Genomic DNA, 15,353 nt, shown 5'->3' with positions numbered 1-15,353 from the left:
ATAGATATAGATATAGACAGATTTTTTTTTGGTGAGTCAAACAGGGTTAAGTGACTAGCTGTGACTCACACAGCTAGTAAGTGCCATGTGTCTGAGATCAGATTTGAACTTAGGTCCTCTTGACTCTAAGGCCAGAGCTCTATCCACTGGGCCACCTAGCCTCCCCCGGCTCATTTACTATTGCCAATAATTAATAATAACCTTTCATAAAGTGACTACATTCCCTGACCTTAAGGAAATTATAATTCAATGAAGTAAACAATATGCGAACAAATATATACAAAGCAAGCTATAAAAAAAATAAATAGGAAATAATGAAAAGAGGCCCATGTCTCACACTTCTTGGGTGGGGGGGGGGACTATCACCTGATCCTTTCAACCCTGCTAACTATAGTACTAATGTTGAGATTCAGGGGTTTAGGGGTGCTGACCCCAAAATCACAACATGTGATTCTGCCGGAAAGAATGTGACCCAAACCTCCTTTCAGGCAAAAAAAAAGGTTTATTAGAACATTTCTCATATTGCACAGACTCTTAAGGAGTCTGAATAGTGAGCTATTGGCTGGCTACATTGTAAGAATCTCAGCAGTGGTTAGATTTTAAGAATCTAAGCACCTCAATGGAGACAAGATGGACCTTATATACAGAAAGATTGGGAGGAATCTAGGAGTGGCCAAGTAGTTTGGAGTGACTGGAGGAGGGGTCTAAGGAGGGGTCTAAGGAGGATCTGGATGGGAGTGGCCAGTAAATTGGGGTGAACGGAACTCCTGGGACCTGGACCACTTGGCCAAGGGAGAATGGAGCCTACCTAGGATTAAGGGAAGTAAATGGCTGGGGGCCATACGGAGGTAAAATAATGGGGGGTTAGGCTAGGTTAAGGATAACATAGAATTGGGAGACTGGGTGTAGCCACAATGAAAGGCCATTTGTTGGGATTATAGCCTCAGGCAAATGCCAGAGAGTTGGCCACGTGGGAAAGTCCAGGGTTTTTCCTTTCTGGGGTCCAGATCCCAACCCCATAGTTAGATCTTGTTTACCTAGTCTAATTAAAATTAAACTCTTAGAAAAGGTCTCCTACAGTCTTTGCCTCTCTTTTCTTTTTTTCACTCCCTTTTTAACTCTTTACAATCTGGCTTTCAACCTTAATCCACTGAAACTATTCTCTCCAAAATTATTAATGATCTCTTAGTTGCCAAATTCGATGGCCTTTCCTCAATCATCATTCTCCTTGAACTTTCTACATTCTTTGACAATTGAATACCCTGTCCCCCTCCCTGTACTCTTGTGTCTCTAGGTTTTTGCAACATCACTCTTCCTTAGCTCTCTTTCCAACCATTTGACCTCTCCTTCTATTTCTTTTTTAGGATCCTCTTCCAGGTAATGGAAGTAGATGTCCCTCAGGGTTCTGTCCTGAGTCTTCTTTTCTTCTCCCTTAGAAGTACTTCATTTGTTGATCTCATCAGCTCCCGTGTATTTAAGCACAATCCCTATGGTGATAATTCTCAAATATGTCTCTTCTTCCCCAGCTTCTCTACTGAATTTCAATGCCTCTTCTTTAACTGCCTTTCAAACATCTCAAACTTGATGTTCAAAATATATCTTATCATTATCTTTCCCCTTAAACTGCCCCACCCCTGCCTCCTAACTTCCCTATCATTGAAGAGAAGAATACCATCCTCTCATTCCTCAAGATCACAACCTAAGAGTCACCCTGGACTCCTCACTATCTCTCACTCCTATCCCTAATATCCAATATGTTGCTTAGTATAGTCAATTTCACCTTTGCAACACCTCTTGAATTTGGTCTCTTATCTCCTCTGACGTAACCACCATTTTAATGCAGGCCCTTATTACCTCACACATGAACTATTGCAATAGCCTACATGTATGTCTGTCTGTCTTGAGTATTTTCCCATTGAAATTGCTCCCCCAATTCGGTCACCAAAATGATTTTCCTAAAGCACAGGTTCCTTCAACCTTGTCACCTCCCCACCTCCCTAATCAATAAATTTCAGTGGATCAAATACAGAATGCTCTATTTGGTATTCAAAGCCCATCTTAACCTAACCCCTTCCTACCTTTCCCATCTTATACCTAATTCTCCAGCACATAATTTTCAATCTAGTGATACTGGATTCATGGATGTTCCACAAACAACACAGGGTACTTTCTCTGTCCCCCATTCTGAAAATACTTTCTCCCTTCGACTCTTCCCACTCACTTCCCTGCATTCCTTAAAATCCCAACTAAAATTTTATTTTATTTTTTTTACAGGAAGCCGTTCCCAACTCCTTTGAATTCCAGTTCCTTCCACTAATTATTTCCTATTTGTACATATTTGTTTTCATGCTATCTTCCTTATTAGATTGTGAGCTTCTTGAAGGAAGAGACTGTCCTTGGCTTCTTTTTGTATCTCCAGTGCTTACACAGTGCTTAACACATAGTAGATGCTAAACAAATGTTTACTCAATAATGAATTTAAAGAGGTAGATTTTTTTTTCTCCTCATGAAATCTGGGCTAGAAAGCAGAGCCATATAGATAGAAAAATTCCAATGTTATCTGACATGAGTACTTTGGCAGTATACTTAGGTCTTACAGAGATAAATGAGACCAATAAAGATTCCCCAAAACATCACAAATATATGTTGGTATTTTTGGTCTCCTTTTTTGCTTACGGTCTGACAGCTTGGTTGTGGTGGGGGAAATTCATTCCAGGAAAGAAAGGAGTAGCAAGCACTGTTTTGTGTGGATAGTGGCATGATTAAAAGATTTCAACTATGTATGTAAATTTACAATAACACATGAAACTTTCAGGCTTGAGATTGGGCAATGCACAGTTCTCTCTTTTGTGATATTATATTCCAAGTACTCTATATATTTTTATTTGACCTGGAAAAACTTGATTTTGCAAATGATGTTCCTGTGGGTTTTCTTTTGTGTGTAACTTTCAGATGATTAGTGGATTCTTTCTATTTCCACTTTGCCTTCTGTTTCTAAAACATCTGAAAAGAAAAAAACAAACTTGAACTAGCATCTAGGCTCCTTTTTTAGGGATAGCATTCAGATAGTTTGATGATTCTTAATTTTTTTTTTCTCCTTGATCTGTTTTGCTGTTGAGGTAATTTTACAATGATAAACCTTAGGTTTTCTTCTGTTTTTTTCGAGTCTTTTGACTTTGTTTCAGTAGTTCTTTCTGGCTTATGAAGTAATTGACTTTAATTTGGTCCATTCTAATTTTCAGGGATTTTGAAACTTTGGAGGTCTGATTTCTGCCTCCCCGTTTTGAACTCTACAAGTTCCTGACCTGGATTTCTGTTAGACTCTTCTCTTATCAGATTCCCTCTAGACCTAGCTATTTCTCTAGAGGCTGGGCTAAATGCTGGAAATGAGATCCTTCTCTGTGCTTGGAATCTTAGCCACATACTCATGCTGCTGGATGTTTATCTATCTCCTTTCTTGACACCACCCAGAGCCTCTCTGACAGAGAATACCAAGCTTACATTTGCACATTCCTCTTCTCAATTCTCTCTGGATCTGTGACCCAGAACTGAGTAGTGGGTAACAAAACTTCCAGTTCATACCTGTCCCCTACACAATGCACTGGTAATGGGTTCTATGAGTTCCTGGCATCTCATATTGAATTGATGCAATGTAAAAAGAAATTATCAGTGTACTCTATAGCCATATTATTTTTGTTTAAATTTTCATATTTGTACCATAACTTAAATATTAGCTTGTGAATGACAAATACAAAGTTTAGAAAGTAGGGAATATAAGTAATATGGGAAGTAATTACTGGACTAATTAGTTACAAATTAAGTGGAGTTACACTGGAAATTGTGTTGAAGACTGGGATATTGGGGGATGATTTTGAAGGAGGAAAGGGAAAGCTTTGGAAGAGAAATAAAAGGTTAGTAAAGAAAAGAGAAATATGTTTTTCATGTGTCAGAGAAAAGAGATGATTAGATATAACAAACAGTTATCACTGAATCTTAAAAAAATCTGGGTTGCAATTGAATGTAAGCAGCAATTGGGAGTCAATGAATGGCTCTAAGAAGCAAAGTAGCCTGTTGAAAATAACACTTGAAGATGATTTTTGGCAGCAGTGAATAGAATATATTATAGGGTAAGGTTTAAAGACTGATTTTGGAATGATCTGAAAAAATGTTGCCTGAAGTTCTAAAAAAATTACCAAAAAAATTAAGTTGTAGCAATTTTTCTTCCTCACAAAATATGGCTTTTTCCATAAAAAGATAAAATTATATGAATTTTGTCCATTTTTTTCAAATCATGTTTGTTAAGTAAACATTGTGTATAAGGGACTAAATGGTAAAAGTACAGAACTATATATGACACAGACCTAACTCTCAAGAATATCACAGAGGTCCTCTCATTGATAAGTGTCTAGAGATTAAAACCAAACAATATAAAGTTAAGGAAAATATAATTTAAAATGGGTTAAAATGGAATATTTTATGTGTGTATAAGTCTATGTAATTAATTTAAGATATTTTGATTTGATATAATTAATTTTCATAGAAAGATGTTATGGTACGTGCAAATGTGTGGTATTTTCCTCTAATGATACAAATGGTAGAAATGTATTTACAAATGACCCAAATTAACGTTGGCATTTTAAGGCTTACATTGTGATTTCCCAACCATGGATTTATTTATTTTTATGAAATATGTGCAGCTAGGTGGTGCAGTGGATAGAGAACTGGACCTTGAGTCAGGAAGACCTGAATTCTAATCCAGTCTCAGACACTTACTAGAAGTGTGACTCTGGGTAAGTCACTTCACCTCTGTCTGGGACGATTGAATGATGTAATAATTATAATGCACTTAGCTGGCACATAATAAATAATATGGAAAAGTAAGCTGCTACTGCTAATATACTGTGTGCATATAAGTATGTGTGTGCATATACACACTTCCATTTTATGGAGAAGAGGGAGGGCTCAGAGCCACAGGGTCAATATTTCTTTTTTGTTTGTTTTTGCTCTTTGGTGAGGCAATTGGGGTTAAGTGACTTGTCCAGGGTCACACAGCTAGTAAGTGTCAAGTGTCTGAGGCCAGATTTGAACACAGGTCCTCCTGATTCCAAGGCCAGAGCTCTATCCACTTCACCATCTAGCTGCTCCTAGGGTCAATATTTCTAACAGAAGTTTGTGGTAAAAGAGCAACAAACAATAACTGTATGAGGGATAACTATGTGTGTGTGTGCGTGCACGCGTGTGTATGTATATATGTATGCATGTATGTGTATGTATGTGTATATATGTATATGTGTATATATGTATATATGCACATATATACAAATCACACATATACATATATGTGAATTATTATATGTGTGTGTGTGTATATATATATATATACATATACATGTCACCTTTTTGTGAAAACAACATAAGGCAAATGAGTCTCCATTTTAAGCACAACAGAATTAGTCAGGGCATCTCAATTTCTGTAAAAAATACTATTTCAGAGAGGTTTAGTTATCATAATTCCCATTATTATGTCATTTTATTGATTTTCTAGAATCTTCTCATACATGAAATGAGATTATTATGAGTTCCTTTGAATAATAAATCCTCTTGCATTAGCTGTATATCATTTTTTTAAAAAAGAGATATATACTACATGATAAATTGATAGACTTGCTTATGTGCTTCTAAGCCTTTGAGAAACCAAAGTTATGTCCATTATGAAGAATCACAGTAGGATTTAATTGAAATCAAATTTTGTCAAATTATTTAAAGAATATTTTCAAGATAGATCCTTGTGACATTTTAATATATGCCTCATTTCATATTACCTATTATTTATTAGGCTCTTTAAGGATAGGTAATATTTTAATTTTTGTCTTTGTATTTCCAGATCAGAGTCATCAACACATATTTGGTATATAATAAACGCTTCCTAATTGATTCATTTATGCAGGAATAAGTTAGGATAAAGTTAGTCAAGAAGTTCTGAATTCTCCCTCAATATACCTTTATCTCACCATCCTTTATGAAAGAATACAATGAGAGAAATTCAGATAAGCTATGTCTAGGTTATTTCCCTGAGCTATCATTCAAGTAATCTTGTAAAAATGGAAATAACATTTTTCTGTTATTGTCTATTCCTAATTTCTGAAAAATCTAAGCTTGATTTTAACAATGATCTCAGTTGCTAAAATGTTCACAAATAACATCCCCTTAAAAATACTTAGCAGGCACTTAACAAATACTCATAGATTCATTGATTCATTGATATCAAGGATATATAATTTCAATTGGATGTGTGTGTATGTGTGTGTGTGTATAATTTCACAATATAGATGACAATTCCCCTGTATACGCTAAGAACAACAAATACTCATCACATTCTGGCTAATATGGAGATGAACATTAAAAAAATTGAATAGATCAGTCCTTGGATAAGACATATGATTTCTTTATTCAACCCCTACTCTAAACCTAATGTTAAAAATTGACAGAGCTTGGGTTCACCTAGCAAAGCCTCTGATCCCACAAGGTTACATGATGGGACATTAGAGCAGAACTTTAGTGTTAATATTTGACAATGCATCCTAGAAATTTGGCACGTCCTTCTAAGCCCGTCACCATACTGAAGCACTGAACATCAAAGGATATATTGATTCTTATCAAGAGAAAATTTTTAAGCTCTTTTAAGAATTTCTCTGTATTATCTTTAGTAACATAGCACAGAAGCAGCAAGTAATTTCATATTTTTTTCAAGGGCTCATCATAAACACTTAAAAGTCAAATGATAAAATATTTAATGAAATGGTTTCTCTTTTTACCATTGATGGCACAATAAAATCAACTCCACCAAGTCCTTAATTTGACTCTCCAAGGAAAACTTTTTACTGCCAAAAAATGAGAATAAGTAAATCTTAACAGACTAATCTTTTACAAAGGCATGGTTCCAAAATTAGCTGTTTGTGTGTGCCCTCAGATAAACCACCCCCAAATTATAAGAAAGGTTTGGGATGAGAAAACATTATGCACAATTAAAACAGTTCCATTTTGACCTATTTTAACAAAGCAATGACTCTGAGACCTGTGAAATGGATAAAAGTAAAGACATTGACACTAATTATAATTTCTAAAAGAAGTATAAGTAATTTGAAACAGTTACCTCAAAAAGGAGTCCAAAGCAGACGAGAGAAAAAGGTATCTAAGGACAAAACCAGCTTGGAAGGTATATCCAGCACCAACTTGTTATGGGGCAGAATGATTGAAGACTATGAATGGTATAACTTCCCAAAACAGCAGAAAAACAAACAAAAAAAAGTGAATGGGAAAAAGCAGGAAGATTGGAATGACATCCAATTAAGATATATCATCTGTAGAACAGATTATTTTTATCACCAAAAAGAAAGATTGAAAGGTATAGAGAACAATATATCTCACTCCACTTAATTCTCATTTTTAAAGCATGAATGAAAAACAGTCTCCTCTAATGACATGTTATTTGTGCATATCTTAAGATCATGCAATTTTCTGATCAATGCAAGCATAGAAAAAATAAACTTTGAGAAATGATCTGATTATCAGTATCAGAAGGAGCCTGAAATGGGGAAGCAAATGCTTAGTACAAGCCACTGCCTGTATTATAGATGGTGAATACAGATGAAATGGAAGAGGTATTCTCTTTAAAGGGTGAGGTCCCACAGATGTTTCAGTCTGTGAATGATTTTGTGTTGAAAGCTTTTTCTTTATATAAAAATCTAGTTCAAGAAAACATTTATTGGAGTGTGAAGGATAGTCCTATTTTGCTGTTTATTTCCAGTTCATGTTATATATATAAATGAATCTGTAGCCTCAAATCCAATAAAAAAGTAAATTAGTTACAAATAAGAGAATTAGCTGAGTATAGACTAAAGCAAAATAAAAAGAAAAAAAAATCTTGTGAATTAATCTTCCAACACCCTTCCAAGAAAAGACCCATAAATTCACGATCTGAATTTGAGGAGAGTGATTCAAATAAAATAATATTTCCCTAGCCAGTGAATTACCAAGGAGTTATAGCAAGCTGAGGAACTCAAATGAATTCATGGTACAAATGGGAGTTTTCTCCTTGGAAAGTAGAAATAATCATTGGAGAAAATATAGAAGGTACTCTAGAAAGTGCTTCTCTGCAAAATGATCTCGAAATGATGAGGAACACTAAAAACAAGGATGCTAAGCTTGATGACTGTTTCAACTGCTCTAAAGGAAAGATTAAAAAAAAAGCCACCTCCCTAAATTATAAACAAGAAGGGACAATTTTAAATTCAGAGGGGAAAATGTTGGAAGCATTCAGTACTTCAGCTAATAAAGTCAGACACCAGTAAGGAATGTTATAGCTGTCTGATGCAGTAAGGAAATCAACTGAGGGAAATGTGCAAGCTGTTCCTGAGCACAGACTTAGGAAGAGAGGAGTATCTGTCTGTTACAATTGTCTTTGTTCAAACACATCTGTGAGAACCTTTGTATTTCCATAGACTTGATGGGTAAGATTTTGGGTTATTTTTCAACACAGAATTAATATGAATAATTGAATTACCATAGAACCCTAGCTGATATACATTTTCAGAAACAACTCTAAATATCTCAGATTTCAATAATTTCTAAAATGAAGTAAATCTCCTAAATAGGCACAGTGGGGGATTTAGGACAATTTTTAATGTTTTTTTTTTCCTGTTAACTTCATAAAGAACAGGGACTAAGGTAAGGAAAAATAGTTTGTTTAAAAGTGCAATTGGTGTGGGGAGACAGAACTAGAGGAACCAAGGTATGGTTTCAGAAACACATAATCAATTTGGGGAAGAAATTTGAATTTTCAAGATTAGCATAAAAGAAAACCTTTACAGAAAGTGCAGAAAAACTGACCCTCAAGATAAAAATCAGAATGTCCTTAGAATTTTCACATTTATCTCCAGATTTTTATGTTTCTTTAACATACATCCTTCTAAGTATATACTAGTATTCAAATACAAAAACACAAAAAAAAAGAAAAAAAACTCAATTGAGAGTTCCAAAACATAATTGTCCAAATATTAAGAACAAAGTAGACAGAGAAACGCATTCATTCATGGGCCACTGGCTAAATAATAATAGTAGTAGTAGTAGTAGTAGTAGTAGTAATAAATCTATTTCTAATGACTTACATGCTTGAGCAATGAATTTGCTAAGAAATTTAATCTTGATCTATTTATTAAGCAAACATTTGAAGGACTGATTCGTGGTTCAGGATTAGGCTATATATAAACTGGGAAATCATTGGGTTGTTTCTTTTGTTTGTTTTCATGCTTCCTTACCTCCATTTGACAGAATTATATTATTGTAGAAGTCAAAGAGCATCAGCAGTCATTAAGTCCTGTCAGGATCAGAAAAAGAATGCCTTTTATAACACATTAGGCTAGGAATCACCTGGGCTTTTACTTGAAGATATGTAGCAGTCAGACATGGTAAAGGGCCTACAATCTTTGCTATGATGGAGGCTGAGGCTGATGAATTGCTTTAGCACAGGAGTCCTGAGGCACACTGAACTATGCCTACTGATTGTCTGCACTACATGTTGGATCAACCTCATGAGTCTGCTTTAGTAGAGGACAACCAAATTACCTAAGTTGGGCAAACTGGACTGGGTTAGAAACAGAGTGGATTAAAGCTTGGATATGGTTCAGAAGTGGGACACTGCAGTGAGTAACCCTTGTACATCTAGCCTAGGAAAGATAAAAAGATCCATTAGGAAAAAAAAAAAGACATTCAGTGAGGGAGAACACACCTAATTTCTAAGTTTTTCTAAACCTAATATCTTTATTGCTCATTGCTGCAGTTTTTTTTTTCCATTCTCTGATTCTAAACAAATCCAAACTAATCCCTCTTCTATGAGTTATGGCTTCAAAATTCTAACAAGGGACAGGAACAGTTTTATTAAGCATCTACTATGTATCAGACATTGTGCTGATCCTTTTGCAAATGTTATCTCATTTGAGAAACAACCATCTTCTCTCTGTCTTCCAACAATCTTCTCTTTAGCAGACTATGGATCCCCCATTCCTTGCATTCATCTTAATAACTTCACATGGCAAGGTTCTAAGGCATTTTATCATCCTGTATGCCCCCTCCATAAGGTCTCTAGATTGCTAATATATTTTCTGAGTTTAAGAACCCAGAACTGATTACAGTATTCTAGATTACTGTCTCTTATAATTCTAATTGATGCAAAATCCATACATTTTTTCCATTCACCTACATATTTACTTTGGGCTCAGAAGCAATATAAAATAATCAGTAGATACTTGACCTAGGAGTCAGAAAAGAACAGTCATCCAGCCCTGTTACTGAAAGGTGCTAATTGTGTAACCAAGACCTTAAATATCTTAGAAGTAGTTCTCAAAAAACTCTAAGTTATAGAGGTGTTGCTCATCTGTATGAGTAGGTGTCTTTATATTGAGAGTATGACATCCCAGTGAAATCTCAAAGACCTCTTTTTTTTTTCCTCAGCACCCCAGGTTGGGGAGGGGAAGGCACTAGGATAAGCCAGAGGCTGCTGTTAGGTGGGGCTATTAGCACTCATTGTGAAGGGCTGGCATACTGACCAGGGCGGGCAGCAGTCGCACATAGATGTCAATGCCCCAAAGGAACACGACTTCATTCAGGAACTCGTGGTCATGCAGCAGGACTGGGGTTCAGTTCATCGAGGAGAAGCCCAGTACTGGAACCCCTGCAGCCTGTAGGTAGCGGCTGTCAGTGGCAACTGGGAAGATTTGGGGCTTCACAGTGAGATTAAGCTGTCTACAGACTCTGCTGAACCCAGTCCACCATGGATTAGAGTGTCATTGGTGGCTGTAATTCGGGGCTCTGTCCATTTCTGTTGAAACTGGTAGGTGACACCTTCCCCAGCCTCCTGGGGGAGGCCTGGCACCAGCCTCCTGGCACCAGCCCTGAATCCATTTCTCAAAGGCCTTAAGGTCCACATCTGGAGCAACTTGAAAGTCGAAGCTAGCGCTCACGGTGGCCGGCACTACATCGAAGGCAACTCCTCCCTCCAGTATTGTCAGGTTCACGGAGGTCACAACCCCCAGAGTCAGGTTGGGGTCTGACTGTAGCCGATGCTTCTCCTGCTCTCGGAACTCCAGGACTGAGGTGACCACGTTGTTCAGCTTCTCTGCCGCTGTATTCTCCATGAACCGTGAGCCATGGCCTGGGTTCGCAGAGCTTGTGACATGGAGCCACCAAGGGCTCCATTCACTAACCAAGCCCTCACCTAGGGCAAACCCAGCTGGTAGAGCCTGAAACTCCAGCCATTTCACAAACAGCTCCACGCCTTGGTGTCTTCCAGTCAGTGCCAAAAGGCATGTGAATGGTCCTGGGAAAACACTTCCCTTCTGCCTTTAGCCTCCAAACAGCCTCCAGGTACTGAATGCCAACCCATTTCATGTCCTGAGCACCCCAGGCATAAACATTCCCTTGGGTGTTGAAGGCTTCAAAGGGATCCTGATTCCAGTGTTTCTGGAAGGCAGGCACCACATCGGTGTGGGAGTTAAGCACAAGAGAACAGAGCCTTAGATCTGTACTTTGCCAGGTCAATATAGTCACTACTGGGCCTGAGGCCACCTCCACCTTCTGACAAGGCCCAAGTCCTTGGCTGTCTTCTCCAAAAAAAGCACAGTTTCATCATAGGTGGGCTCTGGTTGCACCGTCCAGATTCGGAGGTACAGACGAAACAGTATCACACCTGGATGTTCCCCCTCTGAGAACCGGTGGTGGTCTTGGCCAGGCATATATAGTCCTGGATGCCCTGCTCTGCTTCTTCCAATGGCTAGCTCCCTCCAAGGTAGAGGTTGGGTACCAGTTCCTACTCTAGGCCTCTCTGGATCCTCCCCCCCTTTTTTTAAACACTCTCCTTCTTTGAATTACTTTGTATTGTATTGTATTGTATTGTATTGTATATTCCTTACATTTACTTATCTGTGTACATGTTTTTTCCAATTCTCAACCTCCTCTCCTAACAGACTGTAAACTCCTTAAGGGCAGGAGCTATATCAAAGACCTCTTCTTAAAAGATGATTTGAAGTACAGATTATTTACTGGGCCCACAAGCCTCCACTCTCTGGCTACCTTACTACCCCCCAACCTTCAAGGCTCCTTTCTACCCTCTTAGTAGTAGAAGTAATGAAAGTAGTTATATGAAAATGTTCTAGAGAGTATGGGCAGAAGAAGTCCAAACAGCAAGGTGAAACAAACCACTTTTTAATATTAACCACTTCAGGGGCAGCTACGTGGCGCAGTGGATAGAGAACTGGCCCTGAAGTCAGGAGGACCTGCATTCAAATCTGGTCTCAGACCAAACACTTGACACTTACTAGCTGTGTGACTCTGGGCAAGTCACTTAACCCCAATTGCCTCACTAAAAAAAAATAACCACTTCAATGATTCATGTTGAATGTGTATGTCGTTGTTGTTCAGTTGTTTAGTCACGTCCAACTCTTCATGAATCTGTTGAGAGTTTTCTCGACAAAGATCCTAGAGTGCTTTGCCATTTCTTTCTCCAGCTCATTTTACGGAAGAGGAAATTGAGGCAAACAGAGTAAAGTAACTTCTCCAAGGTCACACAGCTAATAAGTGTTCGAGTACAGATTTAATCTTAAGTAGATGTCTTCCTGATTCCAGAACCAGCACTGTGCCACTGCTGCACATTGAATGTGTATAGTTTTAAGTTTTTATAACAGTTGATGCAGTATTTGCCTTTAAAAAAAAAAACTGAAGTGTAAGGGGATCTAGCTCCCATAAATGATAGACAAACATTTCTGCAGCTCTGCTGTGTACAAAGGTGAATTTCACAAAATGGACTACTCATCCCTTAGTTTTGTTTTGTTTTCAAAAAGAAACTGTTTATTTTGGTTCTTTCTTCTGCAAGTAGACACGAGCAAATGTATGTAAGCTTGGGGACTGCCAACCATGGTTAGCAATAGTCTAAGGGGCAATAGACTCAAGTGGAGATATTGTGGAGCTGAAATGGTTTGCTAAGAGGTAAAGATAGGGAAGGAGGCAAGTGTAACAAATGCAAGGGTGAAGGTCTGGGAAAGAAATAAATAGTCAAAGGTGTGGAGGTCACAGTTAGGACACAGAATATAATTGAGGATCATGAGATAGAAGGAAAGATAGAATGATAAAATGTTACAATCAACCAAGATTAGGAGGTAGCAGAAAACTGGGGAAGAAATTTTATAGCGTGTCTCTGATAAGGACCTCATTTCAAAAATATATAGATGACTAAATCAAATTTATAAAAATACAAGTCATTCGCCAAATAATAAATGATCAAAGGATACGAACAGGCAGTTTTTAGATGAAGAAATTAAAGCTATCTATAGTCATATGAAAAAAATGCTCTAAATCACTATTGATTAGAGAAATGCAAATCAAAACAACTCTGAGGTCAGAGTCATTGGCTAATATGACAAAATAAGAAAATGATAAATGTTGAAGAAGATGTGGGAGAATTGGAACATTAATGAATTGCTGGTGGAGTTGTGAACTGATCCCACCATTTTGGAGAACAATTTGGAACTATTGACAAAGGGTTATAAAAATGTGCATATCCTTTGACCCATAGCACTTCTAGGGCTGTATCCCAAAGAGAGCACACAAATGGGTAAAGGACCCACATGTACAAAAATATTTATAGCAGCTCTTTCTGTGGTGGTAAAGAATTGGAAATTCAGGGGATGCCCATCACCTGGGGAATGGCTGAACAAGTTATGGTATATGAATGTAATGGAATACTACTTTGCTACAAGAAATGATGAGCAAGTGGACTTCAGAAAAACCTGGAAAGACTTATATGGACTGATGCTGAGTGAAGTGAGCAGAACCAGGACAACATAACAGTCACATTGTACAATGACTAATTTTGATAGAGTTAGCTCTTCTTATCAATGCAAGGATCTAAGACATCTCCAAAAGTCCCATAATGGAAAATGCTATCCACATCCAGAGAAAGAACTATGGAGTTTGAATGCAGATTGAAGCATACTGTTTGATATTTTTCTTCTTTTTTTTTTTGTTTCCTCTTTCTGATATTTCCTCTTATTGGTTCTAATTCTTCTTTACAACATGATTAATGTGAAAATATGTTCAATAAGAATGTATATGTAGAGCCTATATCAGATTGCACACCATCTTGGAGAGGGAGGCAAAGAGGGAGGGGGAGAAATTTAAAACTCAAAAGCTTATGGAAGTGAATATTGAAAACTAAAAATAAATTAATTATTTTTTTAAAAAAACATTATGATCAGCAGTAAGATAGGGACAACAATAATAGTATCTATGTGCCATGATTATTATAAGGATAAAATGAGATATTTCAAAATTAGTGCAATGTCTGACATATAGTGGATTTATTGTTGTTACTACTACTACTAATACTACTACTACTACTACTACTACTACTACTACTACTACTATTACTACTACTACCACTACTGCGATAGCATTCATTCAAAACTAGTAGTTATCATATAAATGCTCAGAATGGCACTTCTACTGGTACACTACTTGAAACATAAAAAGGACTTAGTAAATTCTTTATCTATCTTTCCTTCTGAAAACAATATAATGAAGATGCTATTAAAGCAAAGACACTTTATCTTTAGAGTAAATAATACATCTTCATCTAACTTCCATAAGAGGTCCTTGAATTTTACACTGCTGTTGTCATACTCAACATTTCTCTAACTCACAGGAAGCTATGTGTCAAGAATTGTTTGTGATTATGAGTAAAAGGTTAAGAAAGAACTGTCATTGATGTCTACAATTATTAGTCTTCCTAGGTGAAAGAGGAAACTTTGGACAAGGTAGGGGAAAAGGGAAAATGCAGACCACAATAGCTAAAATATTCATGCAGAAAGGCTTACTTGGTCTGAATCTTGGGATATTCATATATTTGCTTGAAATGTATTTTTTAAATAAGCATTAAAGACAAATTTTAAGTAAATTATGTAACATTATGTATATTTACAAACCTATAAATTGCATATAGCATATAATATTGAAATAATCTGATTTATGAATTAAATTAAGCAAAGAATGAACAATTTTAATGGAAAAAATGAAGAGCTGACTACAAGTAGATTTAGTATAACTCTTGAAATATCAGCAAGATGAACCAGAAAAAAAATTTTTTGAAAGGAATTGATTAAATTAAAAGGTTCAGTGACCAAAAGCTAGATGCTAAAAAGAACTATGAAAAAGAAGACAAGTTATGGTGAAAGACCAGATAAGCATCTTTTGTGTTTCACAAAATGGATATTAAATGGTTTCACATAATTAAGTATCTAAAATAT

The 15,353-nt window shown here is 36.7% G+C and overlaps 1 pseudogene; it reads right to left on the bottom strand.

The window, feature by feature from the left end:
* Window positions 1-10,571: 10,571 nt before the first annotated feature.
* Window positions 10,572-11,789, bottom strand: LOC114033808 (annotated as a pseudogene).
* Between the last annotated feature and the right edge of the window lie 3,564 nt (window positions 11,790-15,353).

Source organism: Vombatus ursinus, unplaced genomic scaffold, assembly GCF_900497805.2.
Source record: "Vombatus ursinus unplaced genomic scaffold, bare-nosed wombat genome assembly UNPS02007460.1, whole genome shotgun sequence".
Classification (NCBI taxonomy): Eukaryota; Metazoa; Chordata; class Mammalia; order Diprotodontia; family Vombatidae; genus Vombatus; species Vombatus ursinus.
This window is presented reverse-complemented; position numbering and strand designations above follow the sequence as displayed.